The sequence below is a fragment of the Chrysemys picta genome, chromosome 7, assembly GCF_011386835.1.
Source record: "Chrysemys picta bellii isolate R12L10 chromosome 7, ASM1138683v2, whole genome shotgun sequence".
Lineage (NCBI taxonomy): Eukaryota > Metazoa > Chordata > Testudines > Emydidae > Chrysemys > Chrysemys picta.
Genome location: NC_088797.1, coordinates 35,445,042 through 35,460,348, shown reverse-complemented (window position 1 = coordinate 35,460,348; position 15,307 = coordinate 35,445,042).

The window sequence follows — 15,307 nt, the reverse complement described above, 5'->3', positions numbered from 1 at the left end:
GTCTGACTCAAGTGAGAATGATTCTGGTGCATCAGGAACCGGCAGTCCTTCTCCGTGGGGTACTGGGCGTATAGCTGATGGAATGTTTGGATAATGCACAGTCCACTTTTTCTTCTTTGACACACCTTTCCCAACTGGAGGCACCATGCAGAAGTAACAATTGCTGGCATGATCTGTTGGCTCTCTCCAAATCTTTGGCACTGCAAAAGGCATAGATTTCCTTTTCCTGTTCAACCACTGGCGAAGATTTGTTGCACAAGTGTTGCAGCAAATGTGTGGGGCCCACCTCTTGTCCTGATCTCCAATTTTGCAGCCAAAATAAAGGTGATAGGCTTTCTTAACCATAGTGGTTATACTGCCCTTTTGTGATGCAAAAGTCACTTCACCACAAACATAGCAGAAGTTATCTGCACTGTTCACACAAGTACGAGGCATCTCTGCTCACTTTGGCTAAACAGAAATGTGTCCCTTTGCAAAATCAGACACTGACAAATAAGAGAGCACGACACTGTATGATTTCTAGAGCTGATGTAGGGCAATTTTCAGCAGAGTGATGTAAGCTTCGTTATGATTGCATCATCCATGACTTCATGATGCAATAACATGTATAACATGATGCAATTCATATATTTATTCATAGATCCAGTCAAAGATGTATTTTAGTCATTTCTAGTTTAAATTGAAATCCCTTCGATTTATAACTCACTTATCCTCCGCCATTCCCAAGTCAAGGGTTGTATATACTGACCCAATAGCATATCTTGAAAACTAGAGCAAATCAACAATTTTGAGCATCATTTTCGTTCTCAGTGACCCAGAATTAGTAAAGTTTGACTACATTTATTTCAGAAGCGTTTTGGCTGTAGAGCAGTGTAATTAAACACTACAGTATGAAGGATTTTTCAGTCACCAAATGTTTCCCGCTGTGCCCCTCCCCCCTTCCTCCCTCCCCCTCCCCCCCAAGCACTGGGTTTGCAGTTCTTTATTCTATGCTCTTTTTCTTAAATTCTGTTTTCCCACTGGGGAGAGCTGTAGCTGTGTTCTTTCCCAGAGTGAATACAATCCTTGCAGAGATGTTCTTGCTTCTCCCTAGAGGCCTTTTGTTTACATTGTTTATCCGGACCCATCACACATTCTACACTATCCGTCCTGTTTGTAACAAACCTGAGCATTACAGGAAGGGAACAAAAGAAGGGGGATAGTGGGCAGATGTAGTAAAACTGTGCCAACAGCAAGACAAAAATAACTGAGAGAGTCTGCTATTAAGATGATAAATATATTTAATAGAATGCCCTATTGCAATTATTAGAGTCTAGAGGCCAGATCCTAAGCTGATTTTGTTTGCATTTAGATCAATTCAGTCAATGGTGTTACTATTTATACAAGCTGAGTTTCTAGCCCTAGAACATTTTCTTCAATCCAGGTTCCCATCTCACCTTTTATCTCCCTCCAAACGAGACAAATGGCACCTACTGTATGCTATTAAATGACATAACCCTCTCTCTTATCATGCTATCACCCTGTCTCTCCTATTGATTTTTTTCAGCCAAACTTACTGCTTTAAGTTATTAATTTTATTTGATTTATTTTCAGTACTGTGTATTGAATTTCCCTCCTACACACATTTTATGTTGCTTGTTGTAGAGTTATCAGCCACTTTTCATTTCAGGATCCCCAAAACAGTGGTTTGGCCTTTGCAATCAATAAACAATAATAAGCATGATGCAGTGTTTCCTCCTGATCAGGTGAAGTGTTGTTCAAAACCAGATGGCCATCACAGAAATATGAATGTTCCTTGTGCTCTAACTTTAAGAAAAACACTTCTAGGACCTTCTTTCATGAAAGGACCAAAAGCACTTTTAAAACTTTAATTATGTCTCAAACCATCAGGTACGTAGGTATCATCCCTGTTTTACAGATGGAGAAATGAAGGGGAAGAGGCCCAGATTTTAAAAAAGTGATTAGAGGTTTGGGTTGCCTTCGTTTTTTGAGTGTCTGCATCTTAAAGGACCCCAATTTTCAGAAAGCGCAGAGCATCAAAATCACCTTTGAAAACCATGGCCAGAGAATTCAAGTTTCATGCTTAATGTCATATAACAAGTCAGCGGAAGAGCAGGGAATCAAACACATTGGTCTTGAGAACTTGGCTCAGAGCCTCACTGGCACTTAGGCACCTGAATCCCATTGATTTCAATGGAAGTCAGGAGCCTAAATACCTTTGAGGATCTGGGCCCTTGTTCGCTGCTTTTCCACAATACTCATTCTTCATTTGGAAAAGCATGTTACTCTCAAGTGATACTACCCAACTTTGTACACCCTAAATGTGATCTACCACAATTGTTTCAAATATCTGTTTGCAAAGCCCACACTGTATGTAAATGGGTTTAACTGTTTAAAACAAATGCTTCCATGCTTTTTTTTAAGAAAGAAAGAAAGAAAGAAAGAAAGAAAGAAAGAAGCCTGCAGCACACGTGCTTGAGAACAGCCCTACAGTAGCAAACCAGTGTGACTCACAATGGAGGAAAACAAATGTTCATGATATTTCAGTTTTAAGTTTCCAAGGAGTAATCTAAACCACAGCCTCTAGCCAGTCTACCCCAAACCCTGGCCAGAAAGAAATATATCCCAATGTGAGAAGATATTGTAGTTCATTCTCTTGCCCATATAATCCTTCGCCTTCCTTGAGACTGTTAATAAGAATGTAATTCGTGCCAATTACCAGGGTGATTTTTGTGATGTGCAAATTGGTTCACAGAGAACTGGATTGACACCAACAACTCAATTCACATAGACATGCCTTCAGATGGTGATGATTTTCAGTCATTACAGACCTATGCTGGATTTATATCTCTGGCCTAGAGGTAAAAGGGACTATATCCCCATGACAGTTTGGAACATTTGTCTGTGTGAAACTTATGAATTCTGGCTGATGTTATGAAATTGCTGTTTCATTGAATGTCTCAATGTATCAGCCATTTGCTATTGGGGCTGATGTCACCTCCCAGACTAGGAACAATAGAGAGTCAGTCACCTAATTGGGAGCACGTTAGAACAATGCTGCAGCCTAGGGGGAAATCAGTTCTATTTGGTTGTCTGCCAGAGGAAGGGTTGGAGCAGTGGAAAAATCCACAGCAGAAAAGAAGGATTGAAAAAACAAGGTGTTGGAACTGGCTTTTAAAAAACTTCACAGACTCGGGTGGTTCAGGGAACTCAAAGGGACATGCTTTCTGAGCAAGGGGAACCTTTTGGCTGTCAGACCTGAACAAGCTAGAGGGAGGAAGCTTGCTGCAGGAAGCAGAAGTGGCTCCATTACCAGGAAGACAAGACTCAGTTGGGAGAAGGGACCTGGGACTCCTGAAGGCACCAACCAAAACCCAAAGGAGACTCCAGAGTGATGAGGTCTCTAGGAAAAGGAAGTGTGTTTTGTATTTTGCCTAGATCTAGCTCCTGTGCTTTGTCTGAGAGTAAGGAGCGATTGGTTTAGAAATTCCTCTGCAAAGTTGGTGTCTTATGTACTTCAACTGTCACATGTGTCTCATTGGTTAAATTATAAAACAGAGTACCCAGGGGGTAGTGCTCTGGGGAGGCTGTACTTGAGTAACTGGGCTGTCTTGGAGCGGGGGGAGGAAGGATCAGCATCACTGGTTCTGGGGCCCAGGAGAGCTGGACCACTGAGTCCCTAGAAGTAATACTACAGTCTGCACTCAAGAAATATGCCTGAAAGACTATGACTGTTGCCTGCCCAAATGCAAGGTTGTTTAGAAGCACACAAATTCAGTGCTTGGGTGCAAACACAGCTGCCTGGTGAGCATCCATAAGCGGGAGCTCAGCCAGGGCTGTGACAATCCCATTACAAGCCCTTTGGCTCAACCTGTCTCACTAGAAGAGAACTAAGTGTTTCTTGAAGAAAGCAGTGGGGCATGTTCTCCATCCCTCCTGAGCTACGTTCAGTGCAGGAACAGGGGAAGGGTTGAAAGTAGCACTAAGCCACCTTTGTGCCTGCAGTATTCTTAACCCTGCCCAGGGCCTGCTGAGCACCCAATGTATGTTAGTGCATCCCCAAATTTGCTCTAACTTAAGCTCAGCTGCCATAGCTCCGTAGGGATTGTGCCACAGCAGAAAGTAGACAGAGCACACTATATCTCTGTCCTCCCCCAACATATCCCCAGCATTACCCTAATGGAGGGCATCATAGAAAGCCCCTTTAAATCAATGTGTGACAGGTTGGGTCACAGAGACCCCCTTGGGACTGTCACCTGATGTGCTGAGACTACTTCTGAGCCCGTTTTCCCTGCCAGCTTGGGACTTCAGTACCTTGTCTTGTTGAGCCAGACACGCTTGCCTGCTGCAAACATAGACCCAGGTCTGAACCACGTCCCCCAATGCTGCAGACTTAACCAAAAATGGCTTAAGAAGTGCTCCTGTCTCTAGAACCCAGATACCCAGTTCCCCATGGTATCCAAATCCCAAATAAATCCGTTTTACTCTGTATAAAGCTTATACAGGGTAAACTTATAAATTGTCTGCCCTCTATAACACTGATAGAGAAATATGCACAGCTGTTTTCTCCCCCAGGAATTAATTGCTTACTCTGGGTTAATTAATAAACAAAAGTGATTTTATTAAGTATAAAAAGTAGGATTTAAGTGGTTCCAAGTAATAACAGACAGAACAAAGTAAGTTACCAAGTAAAATAAAACAAAAACACGCAAGTCTAAGCCTAATACAATAAGAAACTGAATGCAGGTAAATCTCACCCTCACAGATGTTCCAATAAGCTTCTTTCACAGACTAGACTCCTTTCTAGTCAGGGTCCAATCCTTTCCCCTGGTACAATCCTTGTTTCAGCTCAGGTGGTAGCTAGGGGATTTCTCATGACTGCAGCTGCCTTTTTTCTGTTCCACCCCCTTATATAGCTTTGGCACAAGGCGGGAATCTTTTGTCTATTTGGGTCCCCACCCCTTCCTTCTAAATGGAAAAGCACCTGGTTTAAGATGGATTCCAGTACTTCGTGACATGTACTGTGAGACCCCAAGCCTTCATTCTTCCCAGCTTGACTCACAGGAAGGCTTGCAAGTAAACAGCGCCACCTACAATCAATTGTCCTGGTTAATGGGAGCCATCAAGATTCCAAACCACCATTAATGGCCCACACTTTGCATAATTACAATAGGACCTCAGAGTTATATTTCATATTTCTAGTTTCAGATACAAGAATGATACAATCATACAAATAGTATGACCACACTCAGTAGATTATAAGCTCTGTAATGATACCTTACAAGAGACCTTTTGCATGAAGCATATTCCAATTACATTATATTCACACTCAATAGCATATTTTCATAAAATCATAGGGAGTTCAACGTCACACAGTGATGTTTCCCTCAGGTCATTTTTTTAGGCCCAACAGTGTCTTTGTGCTGCTGGAACAGTGTTCAAGGGCCACAGTTAAACACAGAACTGGGCCAGGCTTTGCAAAGTGACCATGTAATAGAATTTGAAAGAATGCAGGTGATACAGAAAAGTACATTCAAAAATATATTTTGGTCATTAGAAAAAAGCAACTGAACTTAAATGCCTTTAATGGAGCTCAGCAAATAATGAAAAAGTGGGATATTTATGTTTTAAAATGAGTTTGCCTTTCCTGTCCTCTTGCCTCTTTCACATCTTCTTTCCATGAACATTTGTGCCAGTATAAACAAATTTTGAAGCTGCATGTGCAAGTATTTGCCTGAGTTTAATTTTAAATTCACAAGCATATGTATTCATGCTGGAAGAGCTCAAGCACTCATCAAGTCAGGGTGTAGAACCAAGACTGTGTGACTTAGCCATACAATTACAACTAACCAACATTTACAAACTTTTTGTGATGAATCCACAGAGTTTTGACAAAAACTGAATGCTTTTGAATAACAAATAAAGGCAAGGAAATCACAAATTGCTCACAAGTATTCTGCAATCAGCAAGAGAAACTTTAAAAAAATCTGATAAATTATTTGTTGCCGATCATTTACTCAGCACTAGTATTTATTAATATTGTTGATTTGTTTGCCAGATTGTGATCAAAAACATTTGGCAGGAAAGATCTACTCAGGAAAGCGAGCCAGTGGAGTTAAGCTGTCATCAAAGTACAGACTGAAAAACTGTTCACTTAGCTTAGAAAACAGAACATTTGCAGAAATAATAAACATGCCCTCTAAAATTATGTTCCTTTTCCCTAAAATCCCTGAAGGTCACAAGACTTTGACCCTACAGCAGGAGCATAGCACTTCATGAGACTTCTGTCAAAGCACATAATAAAAAATAAATATACTCTAATAAAAAAGTGTCAGTCTGATTGCTCAAATGTGCCTTCCTTACACATTCTGTCTCCCTCTTTAAGATGTGGTACACATGCTGCCATGAAAAGGAGACCCATATGGAGAGGCTATCAAACCAATCCATCTTCCTGAAGTTTCAGTTGTTGTAATTAACCTTTGTTTCATCTCACAAGGAAACACTGTAAACAATAAAGTATGTTATCCTTTGACATGCTCTAATTGAAAAAGTGTGACTCATCTGCATATACCTCTGTTAAACGGGATCTAAAATGCTTTTTTAAAAGAAAATTGCAATAATATGTTTTAAGTTTATACAGCGCCTAGCACAATGGGGTCCTGGTCCATGACTGGGGCTTCTAGGCAGTACTGAAATATAAATAATAGGTTCTCAAACCACTATCATGATACATGCATAGCCTTAAAATGTAAACCAATTATTTGGAAAAGTAAACTGAAAGGTATTTTACATGCCAAGCCCTGGATTTCTCTTACAGACATTGATAGCATCACAAGTGACTGATGCAGAGCAAGGAGCTGTCTTCCTTACTGTTCTCTTCATGGATTTATTTATTGGTTTATTTTAATCATCAGCTCTTGCAGGATAAAAATAGAACTCTGAATTCAGGTCACTGCAGTTAAGTAAAGAGGGAAATCCATGTCAAATATTTAGGTTTACATTGTTCCCTGTGGCCTGAACCAAATCAACTCTCTGGGATGATAAGAGATATGATTAATTAGTGGGTGAAATTCACCCTTGTGTAGAGGCCAGTGCAAGGCCTATGTGCCACCAAACTTTGAGATCCTCCACTTTGAGGGCCTCCAATGGAAGGCTCTGCAGAAGTGCCAATAGTGTTGTTTCAAAAAGTATTTGTGATTGTTTTTTGTTAATTTTCCCCACGTGCAATATCTTGTAGAGTCCAAATCCTTCTTCCCTGCACGTCGCCTGAATACCTGGCTGTGCACTGGCTGGCATCATCCTGTGGTGCAGGCAGGAGCACAGAAAAGCATGTGTAGCTGCAATAGAGGTAAATGCTTCTTTATTAATAACCTGAAAGTGACACAGATAGGCACTGCTATTTCTGGATATAGTAAGACCTGCAATATTAACTCTTTAAGTCCCTTCCAACATTTAGCTCCATGTGATTGAATGGAATCCAGACTGTGGACCCATTCTATGGTCACTATGCATCCATAAGTCCCTAAAACTGCAATAGCTACCAGGACAATAAAGTGTCTTCTCTGTGGAGGATGGTTGGAATTGTGTAGATCCACCTGCATGAAAGAGGTGAATTCTGTGCTACTCAGGGGGTGTGCACCCCCACCCCTAATGTTCCCTTCCCTCCCCCTTGACCTGCACAGCTGAACTGGTTCCACAGCCAGGGATCTCACCACACCAGGGAGGAGGAAGTGGGACTTGATCATTAGGGCTGTATTGTGTACCCTTTACTCCCATAGGTGTGTATGGGGTCTCTCAATTTTTGAGGGCTCAATTTGAGACATCTTAAAGAGGCTTGATTTTCAGAGAGTGCCGAGCACCTGCCCTCTGAAAATTAGGTCCTATTAAGGTGTCTCAAGTTACTCCTCCACTGAAGTCAATTGAACTACCTGGAAGAGTAACTACTCACTAGTGCAGGTAAGAGGCTCACAATCTGGCATAGAGTGATTTAAGATCTTAAAATTGAGATTTTTTTTATTTATTTGCAAATCATTTTAGTTCCCTTTTACATAAACACATATACAGTGTGTTACTATGCATGTTTTCAGTCTGTTACAAAGCAGCTAGAAAATCTCTAACTTGAATTCAAATGGTAGGATCACTAACCAGTCAACGACTTTCTGGCTGAAGTGGAGTGGAACTGTAAAGCCCAACAGTGAGATGGTGTGTAGCACAGTCTGTGAGCAAGTGCTGTATCATTATTGTTATTTATTCATTATCATAGCACCTAGGAGCCATAGTCATGGACCAGGACCCCATTGTGCCAGGCACTGAATGAACTTGGAACAAAAAGACCTGGATCCTTTATCTGTTCACAGCAGAACAATCACCTATGGATGGATCATGCAGGCTGTATTCTTGAACTGTAGTGACAGTAACCTAAGGTAGTTCAGGTAGAAGATTGCCCTCACCTTCTGAAGGAGTAACAGCAACAATCTGGTGGCAGGCTATGTTGTGTGTGTACACATAAAGAAACAAAGACGAGACAGTGCAGCATGCAGGTTTTATTCCTTCCTGCACATACACTGTTCTCTCATCAAGCACTACTTGAAAGGCGTGTTCTCTACATTCCTAATGTACTATAGTGCCCCCTATTGGAACGCTATTTATTGTAACAAGTTGTGAACTCTTACTGTCTTCTTTTCCATATATGCTATTTGCCACCTGTGTAAGCTAAAGCTGCCTTTGGTAGTTGTAACTCATGCTGTCACTAGGAATGGCCTTCTCACACATAGTTTGGAGGAGCATATAAAAGTGGTTCTGCTTGTGGCTATGACCTTTTTTCTTGTGGCCATGGCAGCTTTACCAAACCTGGGGTCAGTGCTACACACCCACGAGTGATCGCTGGGACAGATCTGTGCAAATGGCACTTTTGATCAGGGTTGCAAGCTTGAAGACATAATTAATCAGTTAGAACCTTTGTAAAAAATCACACCCGCTCTCAGAAATGCACTGATTCCAACAGGTGTCTGTAGAACTTAAATTCATTAAGAAGTTTGAACTGTGAGATTACCTAGGGCAGGTAAATCATAAAATATAGAGAAATACTTTGCCTTATTCTTGTTTCACTCTAGTTTTATATAATCCAAAGAGAGAGAAAAAACTTCATTTGTGAAGTTAAGGTTGTGTTCAGTTATAACTTACCCCTCCCCCACAAACACAGGAAATAAGTTTAACAATTCATGATTTATATAACATGGATCACATATTGTTATACTTGCACTACATCATATCCATTAAAACATGAATACCAATTACTGAATAAAATACAAAGTCCCAACATGCCGTCTTTACCCCAAATTAGGCTTCTGTACACAGTTCCTGTACTGCTAAAACTACTATCGGATGTGATTTTTTTAATTGATACAGTTACGTTGGTACAATCCCTAATGTGGAGGCCATTATACTAGGATAAATGTGCTTATAGGCTTCATTCCCCTTCCCATAGAGGAACAAACTATACTGGTAAAAGCACATTTATATTGTTATAGCTGTGTTCCATGCTAATGGGAGGATTGTACTACTCTAACTATGTTGGTATAATTAAAGCGCTATAGCCATCATCCCTATTAATTTTTAATGTAATTTGCTTTCTCATTTTAAATTTATTAATAAAGTGACTTTTATAGGACCGGAGCAATGCTTATGGTATTAATTGAAGTGTTTTTATATCTTGTAATTTCTGAGAACTTAGAAGGGATTTCCCCAAGCAACAAACTGAATGATGGTCTCTGAATTTACAAAAATGTCAGCTTTGAAGCCCCTTCCATAAATTGACAGAGAACTGTTATCATTTAAACGCTGGTGCCCAATCATTGAAGAACTAGCTCCTCCAGAGACAACAGGTCAATCCTGAGTGGCAACTGTTGAGTTACTGCTCTGAGTCGTCAGTTGAACATCAACATCAAATCCATGTGGGAAGAAGACTGGAGGCTTTTCAGTTGTAGTCTGCAATTCAGAGTCCAGGGCTTTGGAGCGGAGCCCGGAGCTGGAGCACGGAGCAGCTCCAGAGCAGTGGAACTGCTGGTTTTTGCCTGGAGCTGGAGTGGAGCCGGAGCACAGCTCCAAAGCCCTGGTTCAGACAGTCTCAAGAAGCTGGCACTCCAGTAGAGAAGTTTGTTTCTATAGGAATTAGAGCTCAATTGATTCAGATACAAATATTTATTTAGTTGTTTGGCTGTTTTGTTTTTTAATTGCAGAAACTTAGTACGATTTGGAAGGAAAAACCATTCAGAGCTGAATGTTAAGGAGCTAATTTCACTGTTGCAGATTAGCTGTGGCTCTACTGTTTCTCACCGTTGAAGGTATGTTGTTACATGTTTGCTGTGTGACCTATGAGAAGCCATTAAAGAGACTTTTGATTTTGATACACCTTTAGGATTCAGTTGGAATGATGCTTTGATTCTTTGTTAGGAGAAGACGCTTGTTACAAGGTGGGATGGCCCCTTTAAAGATGTTGGGTGTAACCCCATTTGCGACTAACTACCTCCCAAGTCATGAGATAAATGGTGAACAAGCAACATAGTTGGGGTAGGGGTGGTGAGGGAGCAGTGGTGGCAGGAGACCTTGGGTCAGGGGAAGGGAGCTTGCCATGCCACTTAGGCGAAGCACCTAGCTGGAGATATCTGCCGTGTAGGCAACAGCAGAAACCCTCTGAGGCAGAGGCCTTAGGAGAGGGCCTGGTTTACTGTTTGGATTGATGTTGTACTGTATTGTGTTTGTATTATAAAATGAATCTCTTGGAAGAGGGAATGAAATATTGACACTGGTGTGAACTTCATTGATGCATTGGCTGGTGCGATGATATGCTGGTTTACCTGCCTGTGGAAACTGAGGCTGGGTTTGGGGAAACCCTGTTACAAAGCTTTCTGTTTTCTCTTTTGCTACCTCAACAACAATGACATAGAAGGCAGGATTTTCATAGGTTCCAAGGCCCGAAAGGGACCTTTGTGATCATCTAATCTGACCTCTTCCATAGAACTTCCTAAAAATAATTCTTAGAGCATATCTCTTAGAAAAGTATTCAATCTTTATTTAAAAACTGCCAGTGATGGAGAATCCAACATCTCCTTGGTAAATTTTTTATGCCTTATCTCCAGTCTGAATTTGTCTAGCTTCAACTTCCAGTCACTGGATCGTGTTATACCTTTCTCTGCTAAACTGAAGAGCTTCTTATTAAATGTTTGTTCCCCATGTAGGTATTTGCACACTGTGATCAAGACACCCATGAACTTTAACTTTGCACAGATCTGGCCTGGTTCTCCTCTCACACTGGTGTAAATCAGAAATACCTCCACTGAAGTCAAGGAAGTTACACAGGTGTAAAACTGCTCTGAGAGGGGAATCAGGCGCATAGTATACAATTTCCAAAGTGATAGCTACAGTCCCAAAAGTGTTAAGGTTTTCATTTCTAGCTATGCAATTTATTTCCTGTATCACCTCTATGTACAAAACTTTCCTCTGAAACAGTGTATTTTCCTGAGCCTTATCACTTCTCAACCTCTACAGTAGTACACGTCTGTGCTGCTGTTCTAAACTGGCATTCACAGAAATCAATCAAACAGACTTTCCACTGGAACATATTTCACTGGAGCTGCGTATGGGATGTCCCCAGTGTGAACATTATTATCTGTGACACAGCAAATTCAAATAAACTCAAATCCAGGCCAAATCCTGGTCACCTTACCCCGTTGAGATGTCCAATTGGCTCCATTGAGATGGCTTGCATGAGACCGGTCAGCAAGAGTTGGACAGAAACGTGTCTTCAGATCTTGACTACAGATGAGTTTTGTCATTGTTTTAATTGGTGCTCAGCCATGGGACGCACTGCACGATTGGCACTGGAAAGAGTAGGCAGATCATAAAGGGAGTGGCTGTACTGGCTTCTGTTCAGTGCGCTGTCAATGTTCCTAAAGCGGACAGCCAGCCTGCTATTCCAATCCAGCACTCAGTTTATTACAGAGGCCCCAGCAACACTCTTCACAGACTCTTCTTCCCATCCAAAGTCCCAATGAAATCAGTAGGGCCCAGATCCACAAAGGGACTTAGGCATTGTAGAGCCGAACTTTTACATGCCTTGCCCACCCAGTGGAATCCACAAATGCTGGGTTAGGTTCCCAGGCTCCTTACAGGAAGCATTGGGTGAGACAGGCACCTGAGAGGGGATCCAGAAAAGCCAGCCTGCTAGGCCTGAAGCTGCCTAAACTAGCCAGTAGCCGGCGCCGAAGAGCGGGGTGTGTCCTAAGCCGTCCCTACTCAGGGAGTTAGGTGTGTACAGGGTTAGGCAACAACTGAATGGAAGTTTTGAGGATCTCATTGTTGGACTTAGGTGCCTAACTCTTGCTGTAGGCATCTAAATCCTTCTGTGGATCCAGGCCCTGGCCTTTCTGCAGGCTTTGGGGTCTGAGCTAACAGCTCCCAATTCAGCAATATGCTGACCATCTGACAAAGGAAAAAGCTGCCAGCAAAACAGCCTGATTCCATTAAATTCCTGTGTGACTCAAGGAAAATTGCAACACCAAAAGTGAAAGGCTAGCGCACTAAACCACTTGTCATCAAGTCTCCTCCTAGCAATTGCTTTGATTTTTCTGATTGCACCTGGAAATACTTATTGTATGCATATGGAACTTACTTTGTCTGATAGATCACAAACAACTAAATAGGAATTTTAGTGATAAACAAGTTCCTTGTATCTGTGAACAAAAAAGGAATAAAAGCCAACTGGGGAGGATGCTGAGTTGAGTGTCCTGCAAGAACAAGAAAAGATGAACCTATTAAAAGTGGGAGAGAATGAGCAGCATGCAGTTTTGTTCTGCCTGGGATGTGGTCTCTGGTAAGATAACAGAGTCCTTCTGGGGCCAGATCATGCTCCCATTGAAGTCAATTGAAAAATAAATAAGAACAGAAAATGATCTGCTGAAAGAGCAAAGAACTCGGGTGGTCAGGGTGGGTTTTAAGCCATGGGAAAGTAAGGATTTGAAACACTAGAACTGCAACAGAACGCAAGACATTACCAAAGGTTGATATCTTTTCCGCCACAGAGTTATTCAAAAAACCTGAAACATGTCCTGACATAGCATCTGAGATTTAAAAAAAGAAATCTGAATGCCAGGGTGAGAGCATCTGGCACATGCTCTGACAGCTAGTGATGGTGCCATATTCCAGAAATGTGTTGGTTTGGTTCAGAGAGCCGCACTCTGGAGTGTGGTTTCTTCCCTAAATCACATCCAAGCCTCCTGTGTCTGTAGCCTTGCACTCAAGCTTCCACCAGAGCAGGCTTTACCATTAGATTTCCAGTGATCCCCATAAGGGCAGGAAATGCCTCAAGAATAGCAATTTCCCCCACTATTTCAGCTCTTCCAGCAGAGCGAATGCATCCAGGAAGATAAAAATAATAGTGGGGCTGGGGAAGAAGTGATCTGAATTTTTTTGAATCACCGGGGCTGTATTCTGCAAGCCCCTACATGTAAATTGTGTCCAAAAGTTAGTAAGCACCAACTTGAATGTAGCACAAGGTTCTTATTTTATCCAAACGTCCCTCACGACAGCCCATATGTTATACGTGAGGGGAAAAGGCGGAGGGGAAATCCTGCTCACCTTACTCAGAAGTCTTGGGCATGACCCATGTGAGTAAAGTGATCAAGGTCTAGCCATTTGGTAATACTCACATTTTAACTCAAAACAAATCTTTTTGCTTAGTGTAAAAATTAAAAGAGTTTAGACGCTTGGAGTTTTTAGTCTACACAGCCGTTCCACTTGAAGGGTACCAAAAGCTGTAGAAACAATGGACAGAGCAGAGCACTGTCACAGGACTCGGGAGACCGAGGTTATCTGCCCCGCTCTGCCACTGACCTGCTGGAGACCTGGGGCAAATTACTTCCCCACTCTGTGCCTCTGCCTCCCCTCCCCTTCTTCGTCAGCTTTGTCTATTTAAATTGAAATGTCTGTGAGGCAGAGACTGTGTCTTACTATGCATTTCGTATAGCGTCTAACACAATGAGGCTCTGATGTGGGTTAGAACCTCTTGGTGCTACTGTAATATAAATAACAATAAAATAATTGGAGCTCCGAAATTGTCCATAGTCTATACAAATGAGGATGATGGAGAATACAGAGACCAGAGGGTAATAATATACATACATGCAGTCTGATTTGGCGCTCTTATCAGCAAATTCAGGTTATATACTAGGGGTCGGCAACCTTTCAGAAGCAGTGTGCCGAGTCTTCATTTATTCACTCTAATTTAAGGTTTTGCGTGCTAGTAATACATTTTAACGTTTTTAGAAGGTCTCTTTCTATAAGTCTATAATATATAACTAAACTATTGTATGTAAAGTAAATAAGTTTTTTTTAAATGTTTAAGAAGCTTCATTTAAAATTAAATTAAAATGCAAAGCCCCCTGGACCAGTGGCCAGGATCCGGGCAGTGTGAATGCCACTGAAAATCAGCTCGCGTGCCGCCTTTGGCATGCGTGCCATCGGTTGCATACCCCTGTTATATACATTGGATCAGGCTTCCATAGCTACTAGCTCAGGGAGCCTATAACATCACAAACCCAGCAGAGGGAGCCAGAGCCCTTATAGCTGAAAACTAGAAGATAATTTTCTGAGTCCTGTAACTGAGTAAACGTTGCTTTTGCATTTTGGATTCTGTATAACAAACAACACCTATGTAATACACTTTGTTTTCCCCCCCTTTGTATGACAGTATTATAGTGTTACTCTTCGTGCCCCTGTCATTCAGGTTTTCTCAGCATTTCTGTTATAGCTTCCTGTTCTTTTAGTACTTTATCAGTTGGCCAAAAACACTCATTTCGTCCTGAAACTTGTTATGCAAAGACTTGACATTTAAGTGACTTTGACTAAAATGGTATTAGGCTGATTTGTGTGTCGGTTTGTGTTTAATTGTTTTAATTAAATACAGAGTATAAAGAAAAAGGTTGTGAAGGGAGCCTAAAGAAAACAGGAATAGAACATAATGCAAAATAAATCATCTGTAGTTATCACTGACATGGTTTAATAATTAGATATATTGGAATTTAAAAATCTATATTTAAGAGGTCTGAACTCTAGTTATAAAATAGAAGCAACATAGATTATGTATGAAAAGCAAAATGGTTTAAATTCCTTAAGTATGCTAAGCTTCAGACATAGGCTGAAAACTGTACCAGTCCCTCTTGGAAATGGCAAGTAGAAAGTGCTTTATCTAAAATTAGTCCATGTTGCCTTATTATGTGATGTACCTGGAAGTCTGACCCTGCTCCTGTTG